Genomic DNA, 12,500 nt, shown 5'->3' on the forward strand with positions numbered 1-12,500 from the left:
TGACGTATTTGCGTCTGTTTTATGATGTTTGATTATGAAATAACCTTGATAAGTTTTCGCTGGGATCTGCGGTCTGCTTGAGTAAAACAAATGTATAATGGGTCGCAAGGAGCAAATATATCGAATTATCTTGAAAACAGAATTCCTGAACGAAATAGATGCAATGTCATAGATTCTGATAAAGAGAACAAACGCCAGGCAATTGTGTTGAACTGGCTTACGAATTCTATTTTATATAATACTAGCAGTATCGCCCGGCGTTGCTCGGGTTTGTAAGGGAAATAACTATATAAGCATTTTTAGAGAGTTATAGCCAAAACATAGCAAAAAATGCATTAAAAATGGAAAAAAAACGATGGTAAATTTTTTAAAAATCGTTGACTCATCGTAGACATTTTTAGAGAGTTACCTTCCGTTATATAATAGCGAAAAAAAGGCATTAAAATTTAAAAAATGATGGTAAATTTTTTAAAAATCGTTGACTCATCGTAGACATTTTTAGAGAGTTACCTTCCGTTATATAATAGCGAAAAAAAGGCATTAAAATTTAAAAAATGATGGTAAATTTTTTTAAAAATCGGAGACTCATCGTAGACGGGCGCTAATACCCAGAAGGGCTCGATATGAATCACGACTATAAGATACCCGGTTTTGGTTAAAATGCACCGCAAAATGTGGGAGTAGTTAGGAATCTAAATCGTAGGAGACAGACACACAATTTCTCTTTTATATATAAAGATTTCATACCGACTTCTTAAAGATGGTGCATGAGGAGAACGAAGGTCACTGACTTGGTGGAGAGAATGGTCGACCATATTCATCCGCGTATATTCGACTCATACTAGCATTAATATGCATGGAATTCTGGAAGGAGAAAAACGACCTCATCAGAATCCACATTTAGAACATTATGAGTGAGAAATAATAGAATATTGAAATTGGTCCGATGAAATACCCACTTTGACTATCCACATATATAAACAAATATAACGATTGGATAAGAAAAAAAGTACTATTAGCTACGTAATGAGAGATTAAATACCCGGTCGTTTGACTTGCTAGAAATACCAGTGAAATTTTCAAAGTTTCATATCCTTATGTTTCAAAATGTAAAGTATAACGTTTGTGTTACAGTTCTATATTTAAGAGATGAGGAATTATGTACAATATTTACAATATTTACATTTGACGGATATTAGTCCTCATCTAGTTTTTTGTTAACATAACGTTTCGACTGATATACCCTCCAAGCATTCATTAGGAGTCTTGGAAAAATTTCGAACCGGGGTTCTCATTCCTAAGGTATTTTTCGATGTTATTATTATTATTATTATTATTATTATTATTATTATTATTATTATTACTATTATTATTATTATTATTATTATATTATTATTACTATTATTATTATTATTATTATTATTATTATTATTATTATTATTATTATTCAGGTCACTGCCTTGAATCGAACTCGGAATCTTAGTAGCCCGCGCTCTCAACCACTATGCGCGTGGGCATATAGTGTTAACAACAAACAAGATGAGGACAAATATCCGTCAAATGTAAATAATGTAAGGTTTGTGTTGCCCTATTTACATTGTACTCAATCAAATGGGCTGATCACCAGTGAAATTATTTTGATCATAGATAAGATTGAACAGGGTTGCTCTATGGTTAAACAAAAAATGCAACAAACGGAACCAAAAAAAATACTACAAATATAGGCGTTGGAGTGACTGTGTGGTAAGTAGCTTGCTTACGAACCACCTGGTTCCGGGTTCAGTCCCACTGCGTGGCACCTTGGATGAGTGTCTTTTACTATAGACAAGGGCCGATCAAAGCCTTGTGAGTGGATTTGGTAGACGGAAACTGAAAGAAGCCCGTCGTATATATATATATATATATATATATATATATATATATATGTTGTGTGTGTGTGTGTGTGTGTGTGTGTGTGTGTGTGTGTGTGTATGTTTGTGTGTCTGTGTTTTTCCCCCAACATCGCTTGACAACTGATGCTGATGTGTTTACGTTCCCGTAACTTAGCGGTTCGGCGAAAGAGACCGATAGAATTAGTACTAGGCTTACAAAGAATAAGTCCTGGTTCGATTTGCTCGATTAAAGGCGATGCTCCAGCATGGCCACAGTCAAGGGATTGAAACAAGTAAACGAGTAAAGAGTAAAGAGACAGATGACAAGGTCGAAAATACTAATAAAAGAAGTAAGAAAACTCCTAAGAATTTCGATTGCCTTAAAAGGAAAACCAGTATTTAAATTCCTACTGTCAATAAAATTCTTCCACTAATCGGAAAATTATTTTAGCCATGGCAAATATTCACACCGAGTCGCAGACGTTCGCTCGTGTATCGCCGACATATAACAACCATCAATGATTTTGTTGGCTATCACCAGTTCCAATCTACAGCGCACACAGTTTAATGTCAAAAGAACGGCGCTCACCACATATCCTTTGTTACATATGAACGATGCTTCAACCTATCATATGACCATACTGCCGACTAAACTCTGATGACTTGTTTGTTGTGAGGCTGTCTGTCAATGTGGCATCCTTTCGACTATTAAGCCTAATTCTGTACTCTAATTAGTATTAATGTTTCATTTCAGTCATTCCTGATTGAGTAAAACTATTCATATCGTCTATCATATATTTCTACTAATATTTAGTAATAATTTATTCAATGCGCCCATTTGTTTCACAAGACGCTAGCTTGCAATTTAGGCAATATTTGGCCACTATTTCTAACAAGTTTAGCAATGTATATTGACGTGTTGATCAAAAAGAAGATAGAAAAGTAGACACAGCCAGGATAATGCAACAACTGCACTTGAACATTTATAGGTGATAAGATGCATAAGGCAGGACAAACACACATACACTGCGCACGGACAGACACACATATGTACGAGCGCGCACAAACTTTTGGACAATATTTTTATTAATTCCAAGTAAAATAAAGTCACTTCAACTTCCTAAATTTTTAAATGCTTTCTTCAATTCTCTTGCATTCTTATGAAGAAAGTAATGAGAAACACGTATGAAACGTCTTTGTCTCGTAGACGAATATTACATTTTGTGCTTATGAGAAAATTCACATACTGAAGGAAATTTTGAGAAGTGAATGGTTAGTTATTTATCGCCAATATTCCTAATACTGGAAATAATTAATAATTGATGCCATATTGTGCGATGTTCCTTTTCTACTCTAGACACGAGGCCCAATAATGTTTGGGGAGGCGGGGCAGTCGATTAGATCGACGCAAGTACGCAACTGGTTATTAATTTATCAACCCTGAAATGATGAAAGGCAAAGTCGACCTTGGCGGAATTCGAACTCAGAACGTAAAGACAGAGGATAAACCTATTTTTTTTACTACCCACAAGGGGCTAAACACAGAGAGGACAAGCAAAGACAGACAAACGGATTAAGTCGATTACATTGACTCCAGTGCGTAACTGGTACTTATTTAACCGACTCCGAAAGGATGAAAGGCAGTCACCCTCCGCGGAATTTGAACTCAGAACGTAGTGACAGACGAAATACCGCTAAGCATTTCGCCCGGCGTGCTAACTTTTCTGCCAGCTCACTGCCTTAATCTATATCGTTTGCTATTTATATGGTTTCTACCGATACTGCAGTTACTCCCACATACATTATTACTGTAACCGTTTTATATTAGCAAGGTAGTCTCTATTGTTATATCATCTGTCGTTGAAGATGTCATAACTACTGCCATTCCTCTCCGGCAATCACACACAAATCCTATAAAATTTTTCTTATCCATTCTCCAGTTGGTCTACTTCAGTCCAACCAAATAATTTCCCATCAATCAATTGTATACAATACAATAAACTTTGATAAATTTAGGCACACACCATGGTATAATGCTAATAGTTCGAGCTCATAAATATTTTTATCACTAAAGTAATTGTACAAACGATCAAACATTGTACATATGACTCAGAAAATCCATGCTCACGAAACACTTAATATGGAAATACCATTATCTGATTGATTTCAATATGTATTTTTTTTCCTGCAGAATATTTCTAGTAAGGCTCTCTAATAGCGAACACTGTATATGTTACTTCTAATTGAAGTGTAAGTGAAAACAAAATGTGTTTTGTTATTGGTGGTGGTCTTATACAGAATAAATTTTTCGAACGAAAGTTCAGTTCGAAACGTCTGTGTCCTCTCGTCCAAGCAGTATATACATTCTTCCAAACTTAACTAATTCATCTATTCACAGCTATATTTTAGTGTAATACAGGAAAATATAGTGCCCGAAAAAACACCCTTTTCTATGTGACCGACAGAAAAAAAAAATATATCCAATACGACTAATAAAAGGGAAGTACGGTAACTCTGCAAATAAAAAAAGGAAAAAAAAGACAACGAGGAAAAAAACATCAAAATATAAACAACAGAAATAGTATTTTGTTATTGCAATCATTATGATTATCAATCTGTTCTTGTTGTTACCAATATTTTTTTTTTGAGATTATTATATTATACTCTTTCAATAATTATGTTTTAAAATTTCTTTATAGTATTTTTTTTTGTAAAAGACTGTTTTCTTCTTCGAGATTACGTATAACTTCAAAATCTTTATGCCGTCTGTGAATTATTCTGCCTTTTAAAATGAAATGAAACTGAAATACGAATGCATACATACATATACATATATACATACAAATCCATCCATACATGCATATATATATATATAATATATATATATTATATATATATATAAATATATAATGTATATATATAATATGAATATATAGATAATATTGATATATAAATATGTATATATATAAATATATCACATGTATATATATATGTATGCATATATGTATATATATATATGTGTATATGTATATATATATATATGTGTGTGTGTGTGTATATATTTGTGTATATACATACATAATATGTACATATATTCGTATGTATATATATATATATACACACACACACAAACATACTTGCGTATACACGCGCAAATTCACAAACACATATAAACACTCACAAATATATTTTTTAGCGTATGTTTTCGATTTTACTTTTATGAATTTTAATATATTGTCGCTTCGTTTTTTCCTGTTTTTTTTAAATTCTTTATTTCGTTTATTTTTTTCTCGTATTTTCTTCATCTTTCCATCTCTCCCTAAGTATTTTCCAATTTTTGCTGCCCGATATTAAGTGAAATCAGAAAAAAAAAATTCTATTACGTTTTTCCTGAATATAAATTGAAGGAAGCAGAAGCAAAATACATTTATATAAACACATTTGACACATTGTAATTATATCGATATATATATATATATATATATATATATATATATATATATAATATATGTATATATATATATATACAAGTATATATTTATATATATATAATAGAGATATATACTTATACATACATATATATAGATATATATATAATTTCTAATATACATATATTTTATTTATATATAATATACATATATAAGTTATATACATATATATATATATTTATATATATATACATATATATGTATATTCATATATATTTATATACATATATACATATATATTCATAAATAAATATATATATATATACACATGTATACATTTTTGTTCAGTAAATATTATTTGAAACCAAAGTAGTGTAGACTTTCAAAGTTATATACATAGATTTAAGTATTTTCGCAAGAAATGACAAGAAAAAACGGAAGACAAAAAAAAAACTAAAAAGAAGAAAAGAGCAAACGAAAGATTAAGAAAAAGAAACGGAAAAATGAAATTGTCAAATATATTTTTAAATAGATAGCAATGAAGTAGCGGCTTTAACAATAACAGCAATATTAGTGATAATAGAAAAAGCAATAATAGAAATGATGCTGCTGCTGCTGCTGATGATGATGATGTTGTTATACAAATCTTGTATATAGAAGCGAGTATATAGTGTGAGTATTTAATACGTTTAATTCAATAAGTTTAATCACATATCACGTGTGTGAGTAGACGTGCGTGTATGTGTGTAGTGTATATGTATATGTGTAGTGAGTATGTTGTGTAGTGAGTATGTTGTGTGTTGTGTGTGTGGTGTGTGTGTGTGTGTGTGTGTGTGTAGATGGTACGTAATTAATGATATTGCAATGTAACACGTTTTAGAATTTCTGTTATCTATTTACATATATGTACGGTACAGATATATGCAGAAACATTGTGTGTTTATATATATATGTATATATATATATATATATATATAAAGGGTAAAGACCCCCTTCGGTCATGAATGACCATGGGATTGCACCTAGAAAGTTACCTTCCTAGATACAAGTCCGGGCAAGTTTGTTTATGGAAGGCCAGCAGTCGCCCATGCATACCAGCCTCCCCTCTCCACGCCACCAGTGTTATCCAAGGGAAAGACAAAGGTCGATACAGCTTGGCACCAGTGACGTCGCAACTCATTTCTACAGCTGAGTGAACTGGAGCAACGTGAAATAAAGTGCCTTGCTCGAGAACACAACACGCAGCCCGGTCCGGGATTCGAGCTCACAACCTCACGATCGTAAGCTCGACGCTCTAACCACACTGAGCCATGCGCCTTCATATATATATATATATATATATATATATATTATATATATATATATATATAATAATACATATATATATATATATATATATATATATATATTATATAATATATGTGGTGTGTGTATATATGTTCTATATGTATGTATATGTATGTATATGTATGTATATATATGTATATATATGTATATATATATATATTTGTGGTTGTGTGTTTTATATGTATATATATGTATATATATGTATGGATATGTATGATATATATGTATATATATGTATATATATATATGTATATATATATTCATATAATATATTACATATTATATTATATATATTAGCAGATACACACACACACACATCTATATATATATATATTACATAATATAACATATAATGTCCACGTCCGAGTTGCTGTGTTTGTCCCTTTTTTCTGTGTTTCTTGTTTGGATAACTATAGATATATATAATATATATATATATATATATATATAATTATAATATATATACTATACATTATATATACATATACATATATATACATATATATATATATATATATATATATATATATATATATATATATATATATATATATATATATATGAGAGGGAGAGGGAGAGAGAGATAGACCGATTGATAGATAGATAGACAGCCAGACAGACGGACAGGTATTTACATATCCAAACGCGAGAATTTTTACATAGACTCGGACAGATCCAATATTTGTTGGATTAGCGGCTCATTCACATATAACATTCAAATATAGAGGACAGCTGTGCCTTGAAACAGGCAAGTAAGAATCAAAGAGATCATATAACTCTACCATATAACTTCATTTATCTAAATTAGTTTATGGTTTAACAATAGTGTCGAAATAATGCACGAACCAACAGACTTACAATAGCCATGGACTGTAATTAAAATGTCATGAAAATCCTAGCTGATAATTTCTCAATTAAAGGAATAAAAGTTTAGAAGCTGTCAGCAACCCTCATCCTATCCTATCCATACTTATGTTAAATAACTGGTGGATCACATACTCTGATGTGATCTATGTATGCATTAATAACATTATACTGAAGCAGCGGCCATTAATGTTAAACCTTATTTGCGTTATTTTTATACCTATGTGATAATGAGGGCCAACACCAGAGTCAGATCTACAGTTTCAATTGGATTTATTACTTGTATATCTAAAGTATCCTACCAATACTTGTCTTCAATGATGTTTACCTCACTGTAAGCTCTATGCTATTGCAGCTAGCCATCTCTGGCTTCCTTCGCGTTATTGTGCCGTGTCTCTTCTCTTGGTTGTTGGTTTCCCAGAACGTACGTCAATATAGATATGTTTTTTCGGCCATCTTGGGAACGTCCGAACTACTCGTACACTCGTTTGCGGCTCATACGCCCCTCTCCACGCACTTTCTGCAACTTTGCATAGGCCTCTGAGCAGGTAACGCCATGACAATTTTCTCTGTTATGGTCAATGCGGCGATCACACTCTACACACCTTCATTCCAAGCACTTGCTGAAAAAAGTAGATGTGAGCTAGAACGTTAAAACTTAGCGTGCGTGCACAGCGGAGTTCATGGTCAATCGGTGCCAAGCGGTTTCCCTCTGCGTACTTTAGCTTCTTTACAATGGCACCATGCCGGATACTTATTGATCAGACCTCATATATATATATATATATATATATATATATATCTATTATATATATATATTATAGGGAAAACGAAGACAGGTGGTGTACAAAACAAACAGATGTATTAGTATAACGCTCAGGAATAGAAAAAGTCTTTTACGTTACGAGTCTACGCTCTTCTACAGAAAGGGACACAGAAAACAAGGAGAAAAATTGTGTGTAGTGGCTAATGTGTGTGTGTGTGTGTGTGTGTGTGTGTGTGTGTGTGTGTGTATTTGTGTATGTGTATGTGTGCTTGTATGTAGGCGTGTATATTTGAATGAGATATTTAGATAACACTCAATAATAACCACTTCAGTTACTTTTCAAGAACTTCATTTTTTTTTTATTCTGCTGTAAGTACAATATTGTGTTTTTATAACATACTCTAATTCTCACTTTTAATAATTCATTGTTGACAAACTCTATTTGACAATATATAATCGGAATTGGGGAAGATACGTATGTTCAATTTACTTCGAAGCCAAATGAGATGAATCTTGGCTTCAGTCACAATAATGTTTCAGACGTTGTAAACTATTCACGTTTTCAAGTGTGAGGCGATTTTTGATGTTTGTTTAGTTTTTTATTTCAATTTTGCAGGTGTTTTTTTCCCTCTTGGATATTATGAGATGAATGCAACTCGACTATAAACAATATTCATTCGTAATGTTCGTTAATATAATTGAATGTAATTTGAGGAACAGAATAAAGTGTGGAATCATACTGAATCGCTAAGAAATAATGTATAGAAAGGAATTTAGGTTGAACGAAAGGAAATATGCATTCCAATCAGTAACACCTTTAGATCTTGTCAGTAGTTAATTTACATATATTTATGTACCTATTATTGTGCGGTGAAGGCACATGGCTCAGTGGTTAGAGTGTCGAGCTTTTGATCGTGAGGTCGTGAGTTCGAATTCTGGACCGGGCTGCGTGTTGTGTTCTTGAGCAAGTCTCTTTATTTCACGTTGCTCCAGTTTACTCAGCTGTAGAAATAAGTTGCGATGTCACAGGTGCTAAGCTGTATCGGCTCCTTTGCCTTTCACTTGGATAACATCGGTGACGCGGAGAGGGGAGGCTGGTTTGCGTGGGTGACTGCTGGTCTTCCATAAACAACCTTGCCCGGACTTGTGCCTGGAGGGTAACTTTCTAGGTGCAATCACATGGTCAGTCATGACCGAAGGGGGTCTCAGCATTATTGCTTGAATCTATGCCTGTGCATAGATTCACATAAGCATGAGGACGTTTATTGGATTATATATTTATATGAACATTTTACAAAGTATATATACTTTATTTGCACATCTATGTATTTATATATAGATATGTACATTTTGTGTGGGTGTTTATTCATTTAATTTTTCTTATCGTGTCAGGTTTGTTTCTACCTTTGTTTCGTTTTAATCTAAATCAGTAACTGTTACCCTACCTCTATTTTCTTCTACCGACAATATGAGTAATACGACAATTTCAAATCAATTAATTGTGTATCAGAGTAAAATAGTTATACGTATAATGACACTTAATGCCATTGCGGAGCACAGTTAAATCATGAACTACATGTGAAATCTACAGTTATCAGATTTCTAATTCAAAGGCGCAGGAGTGGCTGTGGGGTAAGTAGTTTCCTTACTAACCACATGGTTCCGGGTTCAGTCCCACTGCGTGGCACCTTGGGCATGTGTCTTTTACTATAGCCTCGGGCTGACCAAAGCCTTGTGAGTGGATTTGGTAGACAAAAACTGAAAGAAGCCCGTCGTATATATGTATATATGTATATGTGTGTGTGTATGTATTTTTGTGTCTGTGTTTGTCCCCCCAACATCGCTTGACAACCGATGCTGGTGTGTTTATGTCCCTGCAACTTAGTAGTTCGGCAAAAGAGGCCGATAGAATAAGTACTAGGCTTACAAAGAATAAGTCCTGGTGTCGATTTGCTCGACGAAAGTCGGTGCTCCAGCATGGACACAGCCAAATGACTGAAACAAGTAATAGAGAGTAAAGAGTAATATTCAGAACGGAAATATCCCTATACAAATCCCTTGTTTTTTTTAATGACACTATCAAATATTGTCAATCCTTACAAAAGTTATGAGAAATACTCAACGACTTAACAGCAAATATTTTCAATATGATACTATCTAGAGATGCAAAATATCTTTGGCAAAATAGATCTTCGATGTTGCAAACGTATGCAATGAATTCCCAACAAATCGTCTTAAAACATACAAAAACGCTTCAGTCAAACCATTTTTGTTTCTTTTTCAAAGATTTCTAGGGTGTATTAATCTTCTAAATAACCTGAAAATCTAAAGCTATGCTCTACTGATAAGAAAAGAAAATAGTCTGCAGATATCAAAATCTGGTTCATTTATCAGCAGGTTAATGGAATTTGCTTATTGTAGAGTAGGTAGCACTTGTTTATAATTGAAGGATTTTGCCAAGCAGTTTCCTACAGTTCGTAACCTAAAGTTTAAGATAAATGCGTAGGACATGGAGGATAGATGAGGTTAGGAAAATTTTATGTGTCGTCAGTACAAGCTGGGCTTTAACCATATCAGTGGTCAATCAAAGCTAACATGTAACTATTGAACTACAATATGTGGAGGCACATGGCCTAGTGGTTAGAGCAGCGGACTCGCGGTCGAGGGATCGCAGGTTTGAATCTCAGACCGGGCGATGTGTGTGTTTATGAGCGAAAACACCTCAGCTCCACGCGGCTCCGGCAGAAGGTAATGGCGAACTTCTGCTGACTCTTTCGCCACAATTTTCTCTCATTCTTTCCTCCGGCGTCTTGCAGCTCACCTGGGACGGACCGGCGTCCCGTCCAGGTGGGGAACCTATACGCCAAGAAAGCGGGAAACCGGCCCTTATGAGCCAGGCATGGCTCGAGAAGGAACAAACAGCAACTACAATATCTGCATCTCCCCCCCATATTCTCCAATAGTGGCCTCAGTTTATTGCACCAAATTCATTAAGCAGCAACTACTACATCAGCAACAACAAAATCATCTACAAAAAGAACAACAAATTTGCGGAATGAAGTCACTGAGTTAGTTTGTAATTTTAGGATAAAAAATTTTTGAATTTTTAGAAAGGGCGTTGATAGAGATTTTAGCTGCTGAATACATCTCGCTGTAATATTTAGAATTTGCATCACTGACCAAGGGGAGAAAGGTAGATATTTTGAGAAGTATTTGTTTTCATTTGTACTAGGCTGAGGTTCAGGATTTATATTACGTATAATTCAAGGATAGATGGAAGAAATATTCACTGAAGGATATACTTTGCACAGTAGACCTACTAGTGTAAATGAAGTGGATTATAGTCACTTCTATTGACTTGGTAATATAGAGCTTGGAAGAGCAGCAGTTGAGCCGGATGATAAAAAAGAAGTGAAGAATATCTTCGGCGTCAATAATTCAGGATGCAGATGGTGTTTAACGACAGCAACTTTCGTAGAAGAGAAATTGGATGAGAGAAGAGAAAGAAGAAAAGCAGGCGGAGGAGAAAGGTAGAGCAAGAGAGATAAAGATAATTGCACACGACTTGGAAATCTCGTTACATTCTCTGTTGTTCGGCCATTGAATGCGATGAGCTAAAATAACTGAACACTTTAGAGATTCATATACAATGTTATGGCAGTATTTCTGCGACCCTCAGCACCTTTTTCAAATTCTGCTTTTCTTTCTTTCGCGATCGAAAATTAAAGTACGACTTAATGCGAGTAAATTGGAAAAATCTATATAGCGTCGGACGAGCTATTGTGGGTAAATCTTCTGCCTATGTGCATCCTGAATTCAATTACACACTTCTAAATTCACACTAGACTTCTATTCACCTCGAAATCGCCAGCCTTGCACCAAAATTCGAAACAGATATTTCTTGTATTCTTTGAGGCAGCGAGCTGGCAGAATCGTCAACAGGCCAGACCAATTGCTTAGCGGCATTTCGTACGTCTTTGCAATCTGAGTTCAAATTCCGCTGAAGTCCACTTTGTCTTTCACCCTTTTAGGGTCGATGAAATACGTTGCATTTGAGTACTATGCTCGATGTAATCGGCTTACGCTCCCACCCCAAAATTCAGGCCTTGTGCCAAAATTTGAAATCAGTATTTCAAATTTATAAACACAGTAATAAACACAAACTTCAAAGGTGTCCAAATCCTTAAGCAAGGGCTCATATTTTTAGAATCTTGCTGTCAATGT

This window comes from Octopus sinensis, linkage group LG13 (genome assembly GCF_006345805.1).
Source record: "Octopus sinensis linkage group LG13, ASM634580v1, whole genome shotgun sequence".
NCBI lineage: Eukaryota > Metazoa > Mollusca > Cephalopoda > Octopoda > Octopodidae > Octopus > Octopus sinensis.